Raw genomic sequence first — 11,814 nt, 5'->3', positions numbered from 1 at the left:
GTATCAGCCTTGGAGGAGATTATGTTGAGAAATAAAAAAAAAAAATTCTTAAAAACGTTTTTTTTCTTGGTCAGGCCGGAAACTTATCAATCCACCCTCGTAAATGTGTTTAAGTTCTTGATTGGACTTTAGGCATAATATTATGTAGGTTCCCTTGTATTATTTTTATTGTTGCTTATGGTAATTTATAGTTCACACACTAAGCTGCTAAATCAGTATTTAACAAACGGCAAATGATAAAAGCAATGTGTAAACTTTTAATGCAATATTAAATGTGTGGATATAAATCTTCTAACCTCAAAAATCAATATTTTCATTCAAATAAACAAATATAAATCATTTTTTCGTTGAAAAAGGAATTAAGACCCAAAAACGGAATGAATATTCAATTGTAATATTTCTTGCGCATTACATAAAAAATTTATTATAAGGTTATACCTTGAATCCAAAACTATGACAAACGATAAAGGGCTCTGTTTGCGATCCGTTAACTTATGATTACGTGCACAAGTAGTAAATTCATTATTTATTTATTTTAAATCTTAATACAGCTTTAAAAATGAAAAAATACAAAAGAAAGAGTGAAGGGGCAACATCGTTACGTTTGCTCATATACGACCCTTAATGAATATCTATATTTCTGATGCTTATTAATGTTGATATTATCATTACCTACTAAGAATAAGGTGAAGCTTTCACTTTATAAAATGTTATTATATCATACTAGAAGACCCAGCCACGCGTTGCTGTGGCTCAGTTATACTACGTTGCATTTATATTATACTAAACTTGGCGCCATCTATTGGCTGTTTACCCAACCTAGATAACGTGGAATATTGAAGTGCCGTTTCACAAACCAACTTACACCGACATCAGCCATTAAGTTTGTGTATACAGGAAGAGGCTGTCGAAAGGCAGGTTGGGCAAGAAGGTTCGTTAGGGGAGAGGGTATCATGGACGGGAGAAGAAATAGAGAAGTATCAGGGGCAGTTGGGTAAAGTAAGCTCGGAGGGGAAGACTGTTGCCGAGATATGGAAGGATCTAAAAGAGAAAGTGAAAGGTTGTGTGCAAAAAAAGGTATTAGGGAAGACGAAGAAAGGAATGGTAAAGCCATGGTGGTATAGGGAATGTAAAATGATGAAGAAAAAGGTGACAAAAAAGTACGGGAAGTAGAAGGAAGGAACCGCGAAAAGGGAGTAGTAAGTAGAAATAAAGAAGGAGTATAGGGCGATGTGTAAGAAGAAGAAGAAGCAGAGGAAGGAAAAAGAACTGGAAGGGAAGTTACGAAATGTTAAGAAAGTAAGGGACGTATGGAAGATAATTAATAGGTTTGTGAAACGTAGGGTGGGGATAAGTGAGAAGATAGGGAGCGACGATTAGAGGCTGGATGGAGTAGAGAACGAAGCGTGGCTGCTTGGCACATAAGAGGTAAGGTAGAGGTTGAACGGGGCAATAAAAAAAAGTATGAAAGGGGGAGGCATTCCCAATAGGGTGGAGGGAGGGATTGATCATACCATTTTAGAAGAAAGGGGATAGGGAGAGGCAGGGAAATTATAGAGGAATTACACGCGCGAGGATGTTCAGGGGAAAGGAATATTGCCGAAGCCACAGGCGGGCCTTAGGGAGGGAGGGAGAACTATTGACAATATTTATGTCTTGCAGCACGTAGTGGATAGAGAACTAACCAAATAGAATGACAAATAGTACGCTCTTTTTGTAGATCTAAAGGGCGCGTTCCCTTCGGTGGATAGGGGGAGGTTGTAAAAGGCAATAGAAGAGAGGGGAGTGAAGAAGGGTATGATCGAGAGGGTAAGCAAGGTATCCTCGCGCAGCCTATCTGCCAACGCCACCGCTTATATTTTGTACGGAATATTCATGAGCGTAATTCCTCTATAATTTTCCTGCCTCTCCCTATCCCCTTTCTTATAAAGTGGCACGATCAACCTCTCCCTCCACCCTATTGGGAATCCCTCCCCCTTTCATTCTTTTTTTATTACCCCGTTCAACCTCTACCTTACCTCATGTGTGCCAAGCAGCCACGCTTCGTTCTCTACTACATCCAGCCTCTAATCGTCGCTCCCTATCTTCTCACTTATCCCCACCTTACGTTTCCTAAACCTATTAATTATCTTCCATACGTCCCTTACTTTCTTAACACTTCGCAACTTCCCTTCCAGCTCTTTTTCATTCCCCTGCTTCTTCTTCTTCTTACACATCGCCCTATACTCCTTCTTCATTTCTACGTACTACTCCCTTTTCGCGGTTCCTTCCTTCTACTTCCTGTACTTTTTTGTCACCTTTCTCTTCATCATTTTACATTCCCTATACCACCATGGCTTCATCATTCCTTTCTTTGTCTTCCCTAATACCTTCTTTTGCACACAACCTTTCACTTTCTCTTTTAGATCCTCCCATATCTTGGCAACAGTCTTCCCCTTCGAGCTTACTTTACCCAACTGACCCTGATACTTATCTATTTCTTCTCCCGTCCATGGCACCCTCTCCCTTAACGAACCTTCTTGCCCAACCTGCCTTTCGACAGCCTCTCCCTGCATACACAAACTTAATGGCTGATAGTCTGATTCCACCCTTCCTTCCACTGCAAAGTTCTTTATCTCCTCCCACCCTTGCACATTCATAATCACATAGTCTATCACAGATAAACCCATCTTCCTCACATACGTTTGCCATCCAGTCTTTCAGAGTGTCCCCCTCTTTATTTATTATCTTATCCTTCGACTTTCTGCCCAAGCTCTCCCCTTCCGGTACAGGCCCCTTTTCCCTCAAATTCTCGCATTAAAGCCCCGACCCAGTACCTCATCTCTCTCTTTTAGTAAGTTTTCCACCCTTTCTTTAATCCTTTCCATCCCATCCTTATTGTACACGCTCAAAAACTTACACATTACCCCTCATACCTTTATAGACCTGATTTGCACGCACTTTCGCTCTCCCTCTTCATGAACTTCTTCCTCTTATCCATCCCTAACCCCTGTTATAATTTCCCCACTAGCCCTTCCTTTCCTCTTTAGTTTAACAGCCTTCTGTAGCCTCCACTTATACCCTCTTGGCAAATTTTTCTCTACTCTATCCCACTCCTGTCTCTCTACCCACGTGTCTATCAGTCCAATCACATCCAATTTCTGAATATACCTCCAGAAGTCTTCATCTTTCTTCTTAACCTCTGCTACGTTCCAGTACAGCACCTTTAAATCTCCTCTACCCTGCTTTATTCCCACCCCCGTACTTTTCACGAATCAAGCTCCCCTGCACTTCCTTCAACACCTCCTTCTCCTCGTCCCATAGCCACATTTTCTCATCTATTTTTATTTTCTGAAACCCTACCTTCTCCGCTCTCCCCTCACGCCTCTCCTTTCTAGTCCTGTCATTTATCATTCTCTGCACATCCCTTTCCTTCTTCGCCAAATCTTGATCAAAGAAAACCTTCTTGTCCTTTATCCTATTTTGTTACGCACTACCCCCAAATTTTCTTCGCAACTCTCCAATTCCACCACCACCACTTTATTGTTCTTTCTCCCCTCCATCCTAACTTTCCCTACCTTGCCTTTAACCCACTCTAAGCTCTGTAGCAGCGCTTCCACCCCCTCCCTTTCTTCCCCGCTCTTTAGCTTCAATCCTCCTATTACTATATTATTTCTCCTATCTACCTTCTCTCTTCTCTCCAAAATCAAAATCATCGCCCTTATCCTTTCCCTATATGCTCTCTCCTCCTTTTTGCAATTTTGATCGTGGATATGGAAAGTAAGCTAGCAGCCGGAGATGTAGGAGGTATTATACTTGGGCAAAAAAGGGTTATAGTTAAATGCGGACAAGTTGAAGGTTATGATGTTCAGGAGAGGAGGTGGGAGAGATAAGGGAGGGGAGTGGAAGTGGAAGGGAAAAGCGGTTAGGATATAGATAAGGTAATATATAGATAAGGTGTGGATTGGTGGTATTTTGTAAGAGATAGCTGTAAGAAAATTCTGTAATAAAATGGAAATGTAAGCAAGTTAATTTGTTAAGGCCAGCAGACCGAAAAATAAACGTGTATCTATCTAAATAAGATGAACAATTCTATCCTTTAAGTCAAGTAGTTTCGGAGTTTAGTGGTGATAAACATCGTGATACGAGATTTTTATAAATACAGATTTCTGATACAAAAAAGTTATCTTCATAAATAAAACACTGTTAGAAGTTATTTAACAACTTTACTAACAAATTTTATTAGAAAATAGGAAAGTTTATACTTGTTCAATTTAGGTGGCCATTTTCACTACACTTGTGGTTAAGACGGTCTAAAACCTTGCCATTTCTTCTCGACATTATATACTTCTTTAAATGGTTTTCTTATGATTTTCAGAGTATTCCATTTTTAGAATATACAAAATTATTACACGTGACACAATTTTCTGTTACCAAATATTTAATATTTAAAAGTATTCTTATTTTCAATTTTAAGCTGGCCGTTTTAGACCCACTTTTCTTCATTCTTTTCTAACTGGTTCATTATTTGTTACATAAAGTTACATTTGGAAGCAGTAACGATCCAAATATCTAGTTCCTTTTTAAAAGTGGCTTACTCATGACTCAATTACAAATTCTTTTTTTTTCAATGAAAATAAAAGCATGAAGTTATAATATACAAAAACAGGACACGCACAAAATAAAGTCATGAAATATAGAACTTCAGTTTTTTCAGTATACTTACGTCACTTGATTGACCGTATTCCAGATCATATTCACGGACATCGGCTAGCCAGTCAATGGGGCTAAGGGCCCTATACTCATAACGTCCATTCGCAATCTTGTATACAACAAAAGGTTTGTAAGGTCTGATATGATTCTGTATCTTGTTTTTGAACGGGATGATAATATTGTCTGCTGTGTTCACTTTCAAAAGCACTAGGCTCTTGCGCCAGTGCACTATTAATTCTTCATTGAGACCAAGTGGTATTGTTTCTGTAACGAGGGGAGGAGGGGGAGGACTTTCATCACGTGTGCTTCCAATAGATTCATCCGAACTTGATTCTGTAAAAATACCACAGAAATATATGAAGTTGAACGAGACAGTAATTTGTCATTTTAGTTGTTTCATATCCTAATTTATTTAACAGGCTGGAGGCCGTTTATACATTGCTTTTTTGGTGTTGAAGTAATTTAAAAAATAGTATATGAAGGATTGCAGCATAGAACTAGATAACCAACAGGCAACAAATTAAAATATATTTCTTAATTTTTTTAAATAAAAGAAACTTGCTCCCGAGATAAGAGGAAACTGAATGAAAATAAAAAAATTGTTATCCAACAAAATTATTCTGTTTCATTAAAATAACGATTTAGTCTGTCATATATTTCTTTATGGATGAAGAATAGAAATTTAAAATATCGTTTCTGATTGCACGCATAACAGTCAAGTAAGAAACAAACCTTATAAAAGTGTCTTTTTTGTAGAAAATAGGGATTTTATATTTTAGGTTGGAATTTGATTGATACTTTAGTGCTCAAAAAAGTAATAAATAGTGTTATTTAAAAGTTTTTTCCTTGAAAAAGGAACGTTTTATTATTATGTTGAATTAAAAAACATTTAGGGTAGCAAATGAAAAAAGAAAAAGATGAAGTTATCTGGTTTTGAATCATCCTATTTTTTTTTAATATAATAAAATGAGATTATGAACAAATCCTTTTAACCAAATATGTATTAGATTTTACAAGATTTTTTTAGGCAAAAAGCCCATTTTCTAAAAAAAGTTGGTTATCTAGTTCTGTGCTAGCAACCCTTTATTCATGGTAGCACCACTACTAATAATTTTGATTTTATTTATGAATATAAAAATTCGTTATTTTCAAAAGCGTGTCAGGCTTCTGTGCAGGAGGTACTAATGGAAATTTGTCTAGGTACATCAATCGAGCACATTCTGTTCTCTTTCTTTTCCCAATTCATCTCCTCTCTTACCTCGTCTTCCATGCTAAATCTTGCCATTCTGGTCCACCTACTCTCTCCCCATTTCTTTTATAAATATTTCGGTCCTCCTTCCATTTTTATCATCGTATACCATTTTTTAAATTTTTATTCCTCCATCATCTCCTATCTTTCTATCAACTGCCTTTTCCTCTCCTTTTCCAATTCTTGATAGTTTACTGTAGTCCCGTCTTTTATATCTCTAGAAGTAAAGAACTCTTTCCTTTCTTCTTCTCAGTTCATTAATTATATCGCCCTCCCGCTCCTTTCTTCTATCTCCATCAAACATTTTCTTGCTTACTCCTCTCCCTTTTCCTCCCTTAGCTTCGTCTCAAATTTCCACGCCCTTATATCCGCTAAAGTATTTAACTTATCCCTTTGCGCTCCCTCTTTCACTATATATGTTGGCTCCTCCAGTCTACCCCTAGTGACCACCTTATATACCTTTCTTGTAAACTTTCAATATCTTCTCTTTCTTTCCATCACAATATCTCTGCTCCATAATCTCATATCGTCCATATCAGCATATCAAATAATTACATTCTCCTTTCCAATTTGTTTGAACCTTGTTTTTCCTATTCCCCTTATCTGTTTCATTACCTCTGCGGCTTTTTTCTATCTTTTCTCTGATATGAGCTATTTGATATCCATTCGTTTGCATGATATATTCCAAATATTCCTTTTGCTTCTTTTAACTGTATTCTCTTCTATCTCCCCGGTCATTCTTTATTTCTTCCCTCTAATTTTCTATACCTCATACCTTCATCTAGTCACGTTTCTATAATTATGCCTACATCCCACTGTATCAAATATCTCATAAGCTCTCTATCCTTTTTCTCCAGTCCTGCTATACTCCAGCAACATATCCTCCATTCTTCCCTGAATTAGTTTCTCGTCTCTTTTTGATTCTTAACATTTCTTATTTTCCTATCGGCCGTTCCTTTCTCTTCTAGTTTCCCGGCCCCTCATTTCTTATTATCTCTTCTCTTTCTTCGTCCCAATCCCAACATACTCCGTCTATCTGTATTCTCCCATACTCAACCCATGTTCTTCATCCCTTTTTTCTTCTCTTCCGCTATTTTCCTTAACTCATACTTTATCTTCCTTCCTACCCATGTCGAATCATCCTCTATTCTCTCCGAGCTTCCATATGACATCTTCTTTGTCATCACTTCCCTCTTCTTTTCCCATTTCTTTTGTTTCACCAGTACCATTCTCTCCCCTCTTTGCTCTTTCGTTCATACACTTCGCACTTGCTCTATCTCTACCTAAGCATCAGTCCTTTTTAGTACTTATTTAACTCTTTCCCTCAGCTACCTCCCCTCTAAGTTTAGACACGTTATCACTAAGTTTCTTTTTCTTCTTCCCTCTCTTTCTTTCCCATTCTTTGTTCTATTTTGGTCTGCATTTATGTCCTAAGTTCAGCCATTTCCCGCATAATTTCTTTCCTTATTTTATCTCCCTTTTTTCCTAATAAATCCCCATTACATTTTACTCAATAAATGTCAGCATTTAATATTTTTTAAATACTTAGAAGTACTCCGGTTCGATACACAAGTGAGAATACAGAGAAAAAAATGGTTTACTTTGACAATGGTTGCGTCATATGAAAGTTTCGAATATTTAGTTTGGGTGGCGTTACCATTTTAAATTAAATAAACAATATAAACTTTTTTGTTATCTGTAGAAAGATTATTTTATACGAATTTGTATCCTTTCAAGGTATTTTTTTATTCTTTATGTAATAACTTTTTAATCAGACACGAGGAAACAAATATCATCTTGCATGTCCAAAAATATATATTTTAGTTTTTAAACTTTTTTGCTCTCTCCCTCAAAATCGGTCTAATTTAATTAATTACCAATGAAATTTTACATACTCAATTAGCGAAAAAACAGTCGCTAAAGATTAGCAAAAAATTACTAATTCGAGTTAGTAGTCGAGAAATTTCCTAATTAAATAGTGGAACGTAAATAATTGATTGGTAAAAAAAATAATTATTTATTTAAGATTATATATAATAACTGCGAAAAGTTATAAAAATGAAAAATGTAAAAATAAAAAACTTAAATAAAGCGACGAGATGATTTTACAGTTTTATCTTTGTTGAATAAAAAAGAAGGCCATGTTGACAAATTGTGAATGTGACCAAGTAGTATGTATCTATTTTTAAAAGATTGCCTTCTAATTGTTGAAACAAAGTGAAAAAAATCAAAATTGTTTACATGTATCATGGCCAACTTTTTAGCAATCTTGGTAAAAATAATTTCCCTTCAAAACAAGGATCAACTGGAGAACCAAGCAAAGTTCTTTTTCATTTAATATTTTTTTTAAGCATAAGATACTGTACTGCTTTTGCTGAATTAAATATGTTTACACTTAACTTATTATCGGGGAAATTTTACAGATTTGATTAGTGAGAAGTGGGCCACTAAAGACAAGTAAAAAATTATTTATTTGATTAATCAAGATATTTCCTAATTCAATCTTCTTTCTCTAAAAAGTAGTATCACGAAAATCTTGAAAGAATTATTTTCGTTTTCTCCTGAATGCCTATTAAATAATTTTAAATAGTCAAAAAAAAATGTTTTTGCCTGCATTATAGATAAAAAATTAAAATAGTTAATACTTCAATTAAAGTGCTGAACTTTCGATAAAGAAAATTAAATTTTTAACAAAAAGAGTGCAATAATTTATATTTTCACAAGAAATATTTTAATTTTAAATGAATAAGACATAAATTCAACCTAAAAATATAGATTTTCAAGGATTTATTTCAATTCTTAATTATTTATTTTTTGCTCAAATAATTGATTTTTAAAAACAATAAAGACGAGAAGGGATTTTTTATCTAAACAAGATCAGTTTTCTAACGAAAATAAGATACCGAAGTTGGCAGGAAAAAATACATTTTCAAGAAATGAAAATTAATATTTTCAACAGAGTAGTTATTGGTTGAGCAAAAAAAAAATTATTCTTCAAACAAACAAAGAACTTTCAACACAATATTTTAATTTTCAACTCAAAATATTAATTTTTTACCAGAAAAAGACAAATTAATGTGCACAATTCCTGAAAAAGGAACCTCGTCTTTTTTTTATTTATGTTATTATTACGTTGAATAGGATTTTAAATTTAATTTCAAACTCATTTAAATTTTAAAAGACAAATTTTCAACGAAACGAATTAATTTTCAAAACCAATTATTTGAACTTTTAACTCGAAAAGATCAGCTTTCGACCAAAAAATAAATAGTTAAATTTTCAGTTGAAAAAATAATATCGCAACACAAAACATAATTCTCAAGCAAATAAATAAATTTTAAATGAAATAGATTAATTATTCATCAACAAAGACGATTTTAACACAATACATGAATTTTCAACGAAAGGAATGAATTTTTAACAAAAAAGGAGAATTAGCCACCAAAAAGATTTATATTGACAAATTTTAAACAAAAGAGTTAAATTTTCAACAAAGTACATAAATTTTCCAATAAGAAGATCCAATTTGTACTAAGAAAGATACATTTGCTAAAAAATTATAGTAGTTGAATTTTCATTTGAAAATTAATTTTCAATCAAAAAATAAATATTTAATTAAAGAGATGAATTTTCTACCATTTTCAAGGCAAAAGTACAAAATTTCAACAAAAAAGTAAAATTTCCAACAAATAGGTGAATTTTTCACGAAAATATTTGAATCTTCCACCTTCTGAAAAAACGGATTTTAAAACGAAAGTTCTATTTTTAACCGCAGAATGGAATTTTCAAATAGATTTTTAATCCTTAACCAAACAACGGAATTTCTTACAAAGTGTTTAGATCAACTTTCAACGAAGTATTTGAATTTTTAACATGAAAAAATATATATAAATGGAGAAGCCTCTTTAGAAATTTGTTTACAAAAAGAAATTGCTTTTTCAACCATAGTCAATATTGAAATAATAGTCTAATTTCAACCAAATTTTTCGTTATTTTTTAAACAATTGATTAAACTTTCTACCAAAATAGTTGAATTTAGAGTTAAATGCAAACCAAATGGAGGAAATTTTGATAAAACAGCCTAGATATTAACCAAATCAGAATAATATTATACAAATTAAGTTGAATTCTCAAGAAAAATAAATTGAATTTTTTTAAGCCTAAAATACGAATTTTAAACGAAGAGTTATCAAACACTGTTGACTAAACAAGATTTTTTAACAAAATCATTTAACTTACAACCAAAAGTGTAATCGTAAAACATCAAATAATAATACATTATTTATAACTTATATGCATTCTTATGAGATATTTATATTTCCTCAATCCGTTTTTCCGCTTTGAAGCAAAAAAAAAAAAAAAAACAGAAAGGATTTACAATAGGCATACAGTTTAGAGAATCTAGAATGAATTGAATGTTTCGTTATAGTATTGTTTACTTCACGTGTAGCAAGCAGTTGAATGTCTAGAAGGTTCTATAAAGAAGTTTTTGATATCATACATAGACGCTATCCAATTTGCTCTTTTAAAATTATTCCACGTTCTGGAGGGAATAACATTTCTTTTTCGAGGAATTTTCATTTCTTGAATATATTTTTCCTTTTTGAAGGCCAGACAAACAGGAAAGATTCAGAATATACATACGCCTAATTTAGAAATTCTTTAATGAATTGTATGTTTCTTTATCAGTGTTGTATGTGCTTCACATGTCGAAAAAATTTGAAAATATTATTAATGTCTGTGAAAACTTCGAAAAAAATGTGATTGCTTATTTTCAAGCTTCTGAATTATTTGTGCTATCGATATTATGAAAAAAATGTATTGCGGAAAAAATATAGTTTATAGGACAACTAATTGCCCTTCCAAGTGTTGAATGTTATTTTGTGTAACATAATGCAATTTTTACACACAAAACCAATTGCAGAGGGTCTTTTATAATGAAAATAAAAAAATATCATTTTCCGAATCTATTTAGAAATGTTGACGGGGGTACACTACCCCGAAATACAATTGAAATTCGTGTCAACCGGAAATTAATAGATTAGTTTTGTTTGTTAATACTGCACATAATATCAAAAGTAAGATCATGCTGAAATCATGCATGTGCCAGGAAAAATATTTAAAATCCTTTCAAACCCCTTAAATCATTGAAGTCAATTTCATAATTTCCCTAAGATTCTTGAGAAAATTCAAAAAAGGATTCGAAAATTTTCGTCCCCTCGAAAAACAAAATGAAAAATTTGAAACTCAATTTTTTATTCCATGGGATTTCTATAAATGTTATGACAAATTTGAATCAATTTAAAAGATACTTCGATTTTTTATAAAAAATTTAAAAAATGTTATCCTTTTAAAATTAAAAAAATGATCCGGAAATCTTCCAGACTTTTTTGTAAATTTTAAGCAGTCTTTTTTAAATCTTTTGAAAAATCTACGTTTCGGAAATAACTGTAAAATCCGTTACAATTAAATTCCTGAGTCTATGAAATACCCGAACAAAAAATATATAAAATACAAAATTTCTTGAATTATAAAATTGCCAACAATTATTTAAAATTTTCAAGTTGGAAAATTACCGAATAATAAAATTTCCGATAATTTATTTTATCACGGAAGTTCGTAAATCCCGATGATAGATCATTCCCAAAAATATAAAACTTCGGACACAGAACGATTTTCGTATTATACACTTCCTGAACCGTAACAATTAAAAATTCTGTTAAAATAAAAATCAAAAATAAAACACTTTTGTTCAGCAAATATGAATTTACATTTTATTATATATTTGGTATTAGGAAAAAATTAATTTTTTATAGAAACAGATTATTTTTTACCCAGACAGTGTCATTTATAACCATAAAAGATTGTATTAA

Source organism: Belonocnema kinseyi, chromosome 5 (assembly GCF_010883055.1).
Source record: "Belonocnema kinseyi isolate 2016_QV_RU_SX_M_011 chromosome 5, B_treatae_v1, whole genome shotgun sequence".
NCBI classification, from domain to species: domain Eukaryota; kingdom Metazoa; phylum Arthropoda; class Insecta; order Hymenoptera; family Cynipidae; genus Belonocnema; species Belonocnema kinseyi.
Note: the sequence above shows the minus strand (reverse complement) of the source record.